The following is an 11,637-nucleotide window of genomic DNA, read 5'->3' on the forward strand; positions in this document are numbered from 1 at the left end:
AATATTCATTAAAACATACTTTTAAAAGCAACCCTCAAAAGCAACTTACATAAAATTTTGAAATAGAAATCAAATCAGTAAATTTAAAACAATTATTCTTACTAAAATCACATTTAAAAGTTTCCTTTTTTCTTCTTTTAAATTTCTATTAATAAAGTTCTTTTTCATATAATTTTTATTTGATTTTAAAAATTATAAACATACAACAAAAAACAAATCCAAATCCAAATATCGAGATTGCCGTACTCTGAATCTTCTGACTCCCCCCCCCATCCCTTCCATGGGTCCTAATGGTAATATTTACAACTGCATATCAATATTTATCCAAATTTGTATCCTTACTTTCCCTTATTTTACAAGTGTGGTTAAAATCCTGCCAATGTTTTGACCTGCTTGCAGTGGTCTCGTAAATAAATTATAAACTTTTCCCATTCTTTTTTGAAGTTCTTGACTTCTTGATTTCTGAGCTTCCCAGTTAATTTTGCCACTTTGGCATAGTCTTCATAAAACCTGATAGCTGTCAAAAATCCTGGATCTTTCCCAACACCTTCGGTAGAGACTTTTGGGAGTCCTCTACCGTAATCACAAAGTCATCTGCAAATGCTTTTAATTTATGTGCTTCATTTCCTACCATTATTCCTTTAATAGTTTCATCTGATCTTATCTTTCTCGCCAGCTGGGTTTTCGTAACCATTTCCCCTTTGGTGAATTTTTCAACTAAAACTCCAACATACACCTTTTTTTTTTTACCCCACAATATTCATTTTATTCCTCTATTTCTGTTTTTTAAAACCGCAAGTTTTTACAGTAATCCTGCTATTGTCTTAATCTGTTTGCAATTTGTTCAATAAACCATTTCTGTTCCTTAATAAAAAGTTTGTTTTCTAATTCATCCGGAAGTTTCGCCATTTCTGCATATTCCATTATTTTTCTCATCGAAACGTCTTCTTCTTCTTTCCATTTTTGGGCAAATATGTTTCTTGTGGCTGTAGTTGTATACATAAATAAGTTTCTATATTGCTGAGGTAGCTCTGATCCCATCAGATAAGTAGAGGTTTCAAGAATCTGTTTGCACACAGCTCTAGCTGAGACTCTTGTCCATGTTGTTGTTGTTGTTGTTGTTCAGTCGTTCAGTCGTGTCCGACTCTTCGTGACCCCATGGACCAGAGCACGCCAGGCACGCCTATCCTTCACTGCCTCCCGCAGTCTGGCCAAACTCATGTTAGTAGCTTCAAGAACACTGTCCAACCATCTCATCCTCTGTCGTCCCCTTCTCCTTGTGCCCTCCATGGAACCCAGCAAATGAGCTATGGGTTCTCCCTTCAGAGCATGTATTGCCCAACATTTTAGTAGTCTTCCAATATCTTGTCCATGCAACCCAGCAAATGAGCTATGGGTTCTCCCTTCAGAGCATGTATTGCCCAACATTTTAGTAGTCTTCCAATATCTTGTCCATGCAACCCAGCAAATGAGCTATGGGTTCTCCCTTCAGAGCATGTATTGCCCAACATTTTAGTAGTCTTCCAATATCTTGTCCATGCAACCCAGCAAATGAGCTATGGGTTCTCCCTTCAGAGCATGTATTGCCCAACATTTTAGTAGTCTTCCAATATCTTGTCCATGCAACCCAGCAAATGAGCTATGGGTTCTCCCTTCAGAGCATGTATTGCCCAACATTTTAGTAGTCTTCCAATATCTTGCACCTTTTTGAAAAAACAAAATTATTCTTTATCCAGTCTTTACAGGTGACCATCAAGTCACACTGCATTGGAGGTGGGGTCTTCTCATCCTTTTGCTCCTCATCTTGGCTGCATTTGGGATTATGACCAGGAAGAGAACAAGGAAGATGCCACCCAAAGGAGGTAGGAAGCTTTTTGTAAGAGCAGAAGGAAAGTCTTGAGGTTTCAGACCAAAGCATCCGTTCCTCCAAAGCTGAGGATGAAGCTGTCTCAGTACTGAAACCCTGGTCCTTCCCTGTCTCTCTGCACCTGCATGAATGCAGGTTGCCAAACGAAATTAAGGTTTTGTTTCCCCAATTTGTTGATTCACAAAACGACTGGCTCTTTCAGTCTTCTGTATCTTATTTCATTCTGCCGTGAAGGTTCCTGGATGTATCTGCTGGAGTAAAAACCACTGCTGTCGGTTACTGTGATGTTCCTTGAAGTCCGTCAGATAGAAGTGACCCCCACACTTTCCCCCAGACACCTCCTGAGGGGAGGCCATTGGGAAAACCAATTTAGCTGAGCATCTAACATGATCCACCCCACTTTGTCACCAGAATGGTAGCCCCCATGGAGCAGGACAGAGGGTTGCTAAAGGGCCCTACCTTCTGAATATAGAGCAGGAGGTCTCCCCGCTAGCTTGGCCAAAAAGCAGGAGCACTGAAGCCCTGTCTTGGCAATTCATGCTATTTATCTAAGCTATTCCTATCTGAATCTTTTAGCATACTTATTTTACTAAGTAACCCATTTTCTTGATTCAAAAGTTCCCTAAACGTTCATTTAGATTAGAATCTTTGCAACTGATGTTATCAGGGAAACTCTGAACTGTGGTCAGAAATGGTCCGGAAGTTGGTGCAATTGCTGAAGAAGCTGTTCTATTTTGCACCCGACCGTAATTTCCGAAACAGTCCTCCAAGACAGCTCTGTGTCGCGTGCCCTGCTGAATTATTTTCCACCACATTCAGAAAGATTTTACTCTCAAGTGTTTTCCCATATCTTCGGTTCCTTTTCAAGACAGTGCGGTGCTCAGGTCAGATGTTAGCTTTAGAAATTAAGAGGAAAACCCACCTCACAAGATCCTGTTGTTTACATGTGGGGAATTGGATCGTGCAGAACAGTGAAATTAGAAATAAAATGTGCAAGATCAAACGCTTGTGTTGTTTTGGTCACAAAGGAGGGTCTTCCTCCCTCCCTCCCTCTCTGCCATGTTTCATATCTGATATCTTCCAGGAAAAAAAACAAATAGTGCTTTTATTGAAGCAGCTTTTGTCATGATTTTCATTTTTTTTTTTACATTTTAGAAAGGGGCCCCCTTTGTCTTTTGAAATATAACAAGATTACCTGAGATTGAATCAAAATCTTCATTAATTTAATTCCATTCATTTCAATTTGGGTAGCTAAATTTCTGCTGAACGGCAAGGCCCAGGGGCAGACTGATAAACCTGTTGCACAGTGGAAACACGTTTGTAGGACAAATAACTCACCATAGCAAGGAGTATGTGTGCTAACTGTTGGTTTCTTCCTCATTGTTTGTTCCTATGCCGGGAAGATTTTTACAGGGGGTTTCCAGACTGGGTTTTCTCTGCATCTGATGGCCAATGAATCGTTAAAAAATGTGCTGCAATTTTGTGTCAAAGTTTAGTCCAGCAGTGGCGGGAGATGGACTTGATGGTGTGCAGATTAACAAACTCCAAACATATTATTTCAATAATGCTAGAGCTCTAACATCCTGAAAATTGTTATATAATAGGCAGTAACAATTATTTAAGGCACATACCAGCAGATGCTATTTAGGTAAAGGGAAGGTAAAGGGTAAAGGACCCCCGGACGGTTAAGTCCAGTCAAAGGCGACTATGGGGTTGTGGCGCTCATCTCGCTTTCAGGCCGAGGGAGCCGCCGTTTGTCCACACAGACAGCTTTCCGTGTCATGTGGCCAGTGTGACTAAACCGCTTCTGGCGCAACGGAACACCATGATGGAAACCAGAGCAGCGCACGGAAATGCCATTTACCTACCTGCCACAGTGGTACCTATTTATCTACTTGCACTGGCGTGCTTTCAAACTGCTAGGTGGGCAGGAGCTGGGACCGAACAACAGGAGCTCACCCCGTCGCGGGGATTCAAACCGCTGACCTTCTGATCGACAAGCCCAAGGCTCTGTGGTTTAGACCACAGTGCCACTATTTATCAGCTGACAAAATACTCTTTTTAAAATATTTTCTATTGGTTTTCAATTACAATCCAATAATGGCCTCATTATAACCAATTTATAATAGTATTATTAATACCAATCATTCAAATACCGAATTATATAATTTAGATAAAGTGGCCATCCATGTGCTGGAATTGATGGCTTAATTATTTCCTTTATTTCTTCATTCCAAAGTCTTATAAATTTCCATTACATTCCGGTCACCATCATAATCCCTTATACAACAACTGAAATATTAATAACTTCTATTGGTGTTGACACATCAAATGACTTATAAAACTACAAGTGAGGAACTCAGATTATATCCTTGTTCTTCCTGTGTGTGGCAATTATTCTGTCTGTGGCGTTTCTTCCTGTCCTTGTAAGATGTTGTGTCTTTCTTTTGCCCAGTTGTTGCTGTTATCCATCGTACCTTGGGTGAAGCTGATATCTCATTATTGTTCCAGAAATTTCTTTTATTTGATAATGTCTAAACTTATGGGACACGGGTGGCACTGTGGGTTAAACCACAGGGCCTAGGGCTTGCCGATCAGAAGGTTGGCAGTTCGAATCCCCGCAACGGGGTGAGCTCCCGTTGCTCTGTCCCAGCTCCTGCCAACCTAGCAGTTCAAAAGCACGTCAAAGTGCAAGTAGATAAATAGGTACCGCTCCAGTGGGAAGGTAAATGGCGTTTCCGTGCGCTGCTCTGGTTCGCCAGAAGCGACTTACTCATGCTGGCCACATGACCCGGAATCTGTACACCGGCTCCCTCGGCCAGTAACGCGAGATGAGCACCGCAACCCCAGAGTCGTCCGCAACTGGACCTAATGGTTGGGGTCCCTTTACCTTTACCTAAACTTATATAAGTTGGACTGTAAAGGCAAAGCCCTTTGGGGAATCAAACACTAATTGATGATGATGATAATGAAGACGAAAACTGGTTAGATGTGAAAAACCAAGGGAATGGTTGGGGTGAAAATTGAGGCTAGATCCATTTGTAGAGTCAGTAGACCGAATCTGAAGAAGTTGGTATCTGAAGAAGTGTGCATGCACAGGAAAGCTCATACCAAGAACAAACTAAGTTGTTCTCTAAGGTGCTACTGGAATGAATTTTTTTATTTTTTATTTTGAATATACCGAAGTCACACTATCAAAAATAGCATTTCCTGCTTCTTCAACTAATCTATAAGAATATAAAGCTGCAAAGCCGCTTCTTCCCAAACTTTCTCACTTCTCTTTAACATTTTAAAATCTCCTTTCTATTTATTTTATTATATTATTTCTTACCTCGACTGTAAATCACTTTGGGGCTTTCTCTCAAATTGGTGTTGGGTGCAATGGGGACACATGGTCATATTGGCGCTACCCAAATGCCTAGGAAAACAAAATATGTGTTTGCCAGGTACTGAAATGATGACAAAGTTGGCGCCTGCCAAACCTGCCTGGGAAAGCATTCCATTAACAACATGGCTGCCACAGGGAAGGCTCGGTTTCCAGAGAACTCTGGGAAATGTAGTTCAGGGAGGGGAAACAGGGATCTCCTAACACTTCTCAGTCCTCTTTATGAACTACACCTCCTAGGATTCTCTGGAGGTTCAACAGCACAGCTGTTGAAAGTAGTATCTCAGAATTTTTACTGTATGGTACGAGGGTGGCCTTAGTCACAATTCCGTTTGCACCTGCAAACATTTTAAGGCAGATGTACTGCTTCCTTTCCAATCAGCGAATGGCCTGTAACGTCTTGCTGAAATCCTCCTACTTTTCATCCCACTTTTCTTGCATTATTGAGTTACCCCTCTAAATGGCAGTGACGTGTTAACAATGTGGAAGCACCACAGAGCATCTATCAGGAACGATGGCAAACCAGAGGTGTATTGCTGTGATCTCTCTCTCTCTCTCCTTGGAAGATTCTATGGACTCAGCTATACAGCTGCAAATAAAACATTTTAAGTGTGTTTTATGTGCAATATACAATGTGACACTAGATGGCAATGGTGAGCCTTATGTAAGATTCGATGTATTTCTTAAAACCGCTTTTTATAAAAGCATTTTCATGACTTTTTTTATATGTGTGTAGATTCCACCTAGGTGTCTATGTTGGCATCTGTCTGCCTCGAGAAAAAATGGCGTGTTCCTCTGGGGATGAAGCCAAACCACTGTGTTTGCATCAGCAAAGTGACCTCCCTGTGGGGGCAAGCCTGACCCCCTTCTCGGCCTCACTGATGTGGTCCAAAGGAAAGCAGAGGAAGATGTTTGGCACCAGCTTGGTTGCAGGAGTTGCCGGAAGGAGGAGTTCAAGGCGCCATCCAACCGACTTAGGAACTCCACTCTGCATTTGTGTATGCTTTATTCCTTGCGTTTTCCTGGTTCCGAAGATCTCCTGGCGTAAAATAATCGATATATCAGTCTCTGCCATGTCTGAACTGCCAAGGGAAACATGACCACTCGGCAGAGATTAGAGGATGGCTCCATCTTGTTCAGCATTGTACACCCTGGCAGTGGCGGCAGGGGTAGATTGTTGAAATGTAAAATGCGCAGAGTGTTACGCTTTGAAAGATAATTTCATGGAAATAATTTATAGATGGTATCTGGCACTGAATAAGCTAGCAGAAATGTACAAATCAGTCAGGTATATGCTGGAAATGTAAAGAAGCAGAAGGTACTTTTTAACCATATGTGTTGGACATGTAAAGGGGCAAAGGGTTTTTGGGAGATGATTTATTATAGTGAGGTAAAAAAAAAATACTTAAGGTGACACTCCCCCCCCAAAAAAACCACCTGAAGCATTTCTTTTAGGGATAATGGGATGAACCTATTATTGTATGCAAGAGGACTTTATGTGCAGGAAATAGCTCCTAAAGAAGAGCGGCAGTTAATACTGATGGAATATGCCCAATTGGCAAATTTAACTATGGAAATTGGCGATCAAGAAGAGGCAGGTTTGAAGGAGGAGCGGAAACCTTTTGTTGAATATCTAAAGAATTATTGTAAAATCGCAGGTAGGATTTGAATGCAGAACAGCAACTTGTTGGAGAATAGTGTGGAAAAGTTAAAGTGTAGGATATCTATAATATGCAGCAATTTTAGAAATTACGGGGGGAACCATGCAGGGGAAGTGAAATGAATGTGTATCCGGAAAGTATGTATCCATTTGTAAACTTTTGGAATTCAGAAATAAAACTATAGGAATTACTGTCCACCCTGACCGGCCGCTGCTTTCCAGGCTTTCATGCAGAGAGTCTTTCCTATGGATATGTTGAGGTTCCTTTAATTGCTGTTAAGGAAAACCTTCCTTTGCTTCGCTGCAAGGAAGCTCTGCCAGATTGACACTGAACTCTGTGCTGTCTGTATGCTGTGAGTTGTACTTGCTTTGCATTTGAGGCCTGTGTAACGGACCAACCCTGTGCCTGGGTGTGAGCAGGTGCCCAGCACTCGAAGAGTTAACACCCACTCTAGATGACTGGCAGCACAATCGCAGAGGCGGGTCTTTTCCACCTTTTAAAAGGGGAGAATGGCAGTTGGGGCGGTTGTTGTGGGTTGTGGGTCAGGGAGTGAGGGTGAGAGGGAGAGCCGGTTGGAGGTTAGGCTTAGGTTAGGAAAGGAAAACGTTTATTCCTGTTTAAAGTTGTATCCAAGCTTATGTACCTAATTGAAGAACATTGTAACTGCATTCTACCTTAACTTCCAAGATATATATAAGTTACCTCAATAAACATATTTTTGTTGTTCAACGTTCGTGATCTCTGGCAGTGCGTCAGTACCTCTAGAGGTGTGGTTGAGGGGAAAAGCACATAAAGGTTTCCTTGAGGAAAAGGGGACGGGTGGCTTATTTTCCTAACACACAGAGGACTGGGCAGGGAAGCCAAAGGTGCCACGCAGTTGCCAGAAGGAAAGGGCAAGCTGCAGCAGTTTGGGAACCCAGGGTGGGAGAATCCCAAGGTGGCAGGAGTTTCACTTTAAGAACGTGGAGAACTGAGGTACCCCGAGGACTTCTCTCATAATATCATTTTGGGGATTCATTTCAGTCGTCGGTGAACCCTAGGGAGAGACACAGTCAGGGGAAACGTTTTACAGTTGTGAGGGCTCTTGGTGGGACACTGAAAGGGCCCGTCACAGCCTGCGCCTTCTATTAGGGAACTATAGTCTCTGCCATACAGTGGTACCTTGGTTCTCAAACGCCTTGGTGAGTGTTCTGGTTTGTGAACTTCTTTCGGAAGCCAAACTTGCTCCAGTTGGAGTGTTACGCTTCCGATTTGAGTGTTACACTGAGGTCTGAAGAAGTGTGAATGCACACGAAAGCTCATACCAAGAACAAGCTTAGTTGGTCTCTAAGGTGCTACTGGAAGGAATTTTTAATTTTTAATTTTGTTTTTCCCCTATTTTGCGTTTTTGTTTTTACGGCTCTTTTCGTTTTGTTTTTGTGACTGTGTGGAACCCAGTTCAGCTACTGATTGATTGATTGATTGTGTGACGGCAGTACATTGATTATTGCTTTCATTTTGTGGATCAATGATCCCGTTAGATAATAAAATTAATGTTAAATTGCTCTTTTAGGGGGTTTTTTTTTAAAAAAAGTCTGGAACAGATTAATCCGTTTTGCATTACTTTCTATGAGAAAGCATGCCTTGGTTTTGGAAAGCTTTGGTTTTGGAACGGACTTCCACAACGGATTAAGTTTGAGAACCAAGGTGCCTGCATGTAGTTCATTTCGTGAAACTGCCTTAATGCTTTGGGCCTGTCAGTAAAGGACTGAACTGACTGAAGAGTTGCAGTCGGACTGACTTTTTTCCAGCACAAAACTGCACTGCTACAAACTTGCACGCCGAGGAAGCTGCACAAGTTTGGCACATGTCTTTTCCGCTGTGTTTTGCATTCAGGAGCTGCCACCTGGTGGCTATAGCATACAAATACATTACAGTATTTTGGAGAGGAGGGTTTTTTTAAATGTCTGCATTTGATTTTAAAAATACAAATTTATAACAAAATAAACTGCAAATCCATATAAAGAGATTACCCTGAATCTCAAGAATCCCACCCCACCACCCCCATGGGTCCTAATGTCAATATTTACAACTGCATATCAATCCGTTATCCATGTTTTTATACATCTGAATTGTCCATAGTCTTTGTTACCTTACAAGTGAGATTAAAATCCTGCTAATGTTTTCACTTGCTTATAATGGGCTCCTAAATAAATTATGAATTTTCCCCATTCTGTTTTTAAAGTTCTTGTGCTCTTGGTTCCTGGGCTTTCCAGTTAGTTTAGCCATTTCCGCATAGTCCATCAACTTGGTTTGCCATTCTTCCCTAGTCGGGGTTGTTTCTTCTTTCCATCTCTGGGCTAGAGGAGGGTTTTTTTTAACAGGGCTCCTTCTGTGCCAGCTTCACACTTGGGATCAGGTGCTGGAGTCAATACTGGAAGATGTTTCACTTCCAAAGGATCCTCCACAGGCTTCTCCACCCACTGAACAGACCGTGGGTTCAAGCTCCACATTGGGTGGAAGATTCTGGCCTTGCAGGGGGTTGGACTAGATGACCCTCATGGTCCCTTCCCACTCTACAACTCTATGATTCTATGTCGATTCTTGCAGCTCAACTACTGTATGCACAGGTGGTACACTGAGGGCTCATCCACACTTGCCTTTCCTCTGCTCATTCCACAGTTAAAAGCTCCATGTGCAATCATCCCCGTTTTTCTTTCCTTCTTTTTTGCTCCAGATCTTTCCCTGCAAAAACCCGCTCTTTAAAGCTCAGTCAGAGCAAACATCAGTCCGTGGAAGACCTGAATTGACATTTGCTCTGATTCAGATTCAGAGAGTGGGTTTTCACGGGGGAACCTTGGGCAGGGGTGGAAATGCTTGAACACAGAGTGTTAAAAAAAGTGTGGATTTCTGGAAAGAGCAGTGCAAACGGTAGGTGTGAATAAGCTCTAAGTCAGGGGTCAGCAAACTTTTTCAGCAGGGGGCCTGTCCACTGTCCCTCGGACCTTCTGCAGGGCTGGACTATATTTTTTTTGAGGGGTGAACAAATTCCTATGCCCCACAAATAACCCAGAGATGCATTTTAAATAAAAGGACACATTCTACTCATGTAAAAACACGCTGTTTCCCAGACCGTCTGTGGGCCAGATTTTGAAGGCGATTGGGCCGGATCCGGCCCGGCCCCCAGGCCTTTGTTTGCCTACCCTTGCTCTAGGTGAACGTCACACATGAATCACTTTTGTGTGTTTCACCTACGGATGGAGCAGAGGTCTGAATGGTGATGGCTCATTTTTGGATTTTAGGGGCAGAGAAACAGCTTCTGTGTGTGAGAGAGAGATTGCTGCTTCCTAAGAGGCCTGAGTGCAAACTGATACCTGCAGCCTAATTTGAATGCCTGCCTGCTCCTCCCTCCTTAGTCTTTTGCAACATGCAAACAGAGATGGCTACACCTGCAGGAAAATTTCTCCCACCCACCAGCTGTCCTTTGCTTGATGCTGGAGTACCTGGAAACCTGCATACGTGCTTCTCACCTTTTAGCTGCCCATATGAAAAGTATTAGTACCCGATTGTGGGTTTCTGAATTCTTAAAATATAGCTACCTTGAGTGCAGAGATAGATCCTGAGGCTGTGCACCAGATTCAGCCAAGGGAACCAGCTTGGATGCCTCTAAAAGTGGACTAGACAAATCCATGGAGGAGAAGGTTCTCCGTGGCTGCCAGCCACAATGGTTACAGGTTATCCTGGGATGGGAGTGTCCATGGCAGCCGGATCCTGGCCTGTCCTCAGCTACCCCCAGAGAACCACAGAAGATGATCCATGAAGGGTGAACCCAAGTACTACTGTTATAAGAAAAACTTGCTCCTTTTCCATTATGGGGTATCCAAGAGCCCGTATAGAGTCCTTTGTAGGTCCTCCATCGGTAGGAGAAAATAACAGAGGCCAACCAGATAATATTGAGAAGCAAAGCAGCTAGTAAGCCTGATCTTTATCAAACTGTTGCAACAGGGTCTTCACTCACCACACGCAGGAGGGAAGAGGAACCCAGAACCATGGTGTGCAAGGCCTTATACAGACTATTGAAATGCCACCCTGTAGCTCAAGACTACCCCCCCCCCCCAATACATCATACATACATCATTGAATTGGCAGTCTACAGCAGAAATACATCACAGGAGGCAATCTACAACAGAAATCCTGTCCGCCAGAATACCTGATAATGGTCACTGATTGCTTTTACCTGGGCATCCTGGCCATTCTTTTGTGATGGTATATACTCAATTCCTGAATCCAGGTCACAGGCTCACGTTTTTAATTAGAAGGAGATGACCCTTGGTTATAGGTTTCATTTATGTGCAGAAGCTGAAAGGCAGCTCAGAAATGTTTAGGAAACATGTTAAAGGAACTGCCCAGTTTTTTATGTTTGTGTGGTATTCATCGTTAAAAAGAAAACTCTTTGTAATAACAATAATAACAGTTTATTATTTATACCCCGCCCATCTGCCTGGGTTTCCCCAGCCACTCTGGACAGCTCCCAACAGAATTTTAAAAGCACAATAAAACAGTAAACATTAAAAACTTCCCTAAACAGGGCTGCCTTCAGATGTCTTCTAAAAGTCAAATAGTTGTTTATTTCCTTGAAATCTGATGGGAGGGCGTTCCACGGGGCAAAATCATTTGCAGCCATGCAAGTATGGGACAAGTGAAGACATATCTCAGATGCCTTGGCAATTTTACCTGGAAGTCCC

The sequence above is a fragment of the Lacerta agilis genome, chromosome 17 (assembly GCF_009819535.1).
Source record: "Lacerta agilis isolate rLacAgi1 chromosome 17, rLacAgi1.pri, whole genome shotgun sequence".
NCBI lineage: Eukaryota > Metazoa > Chordata > Lepidosauria > Squamata > Lacertidae > Lacerta > Lacerta agilis.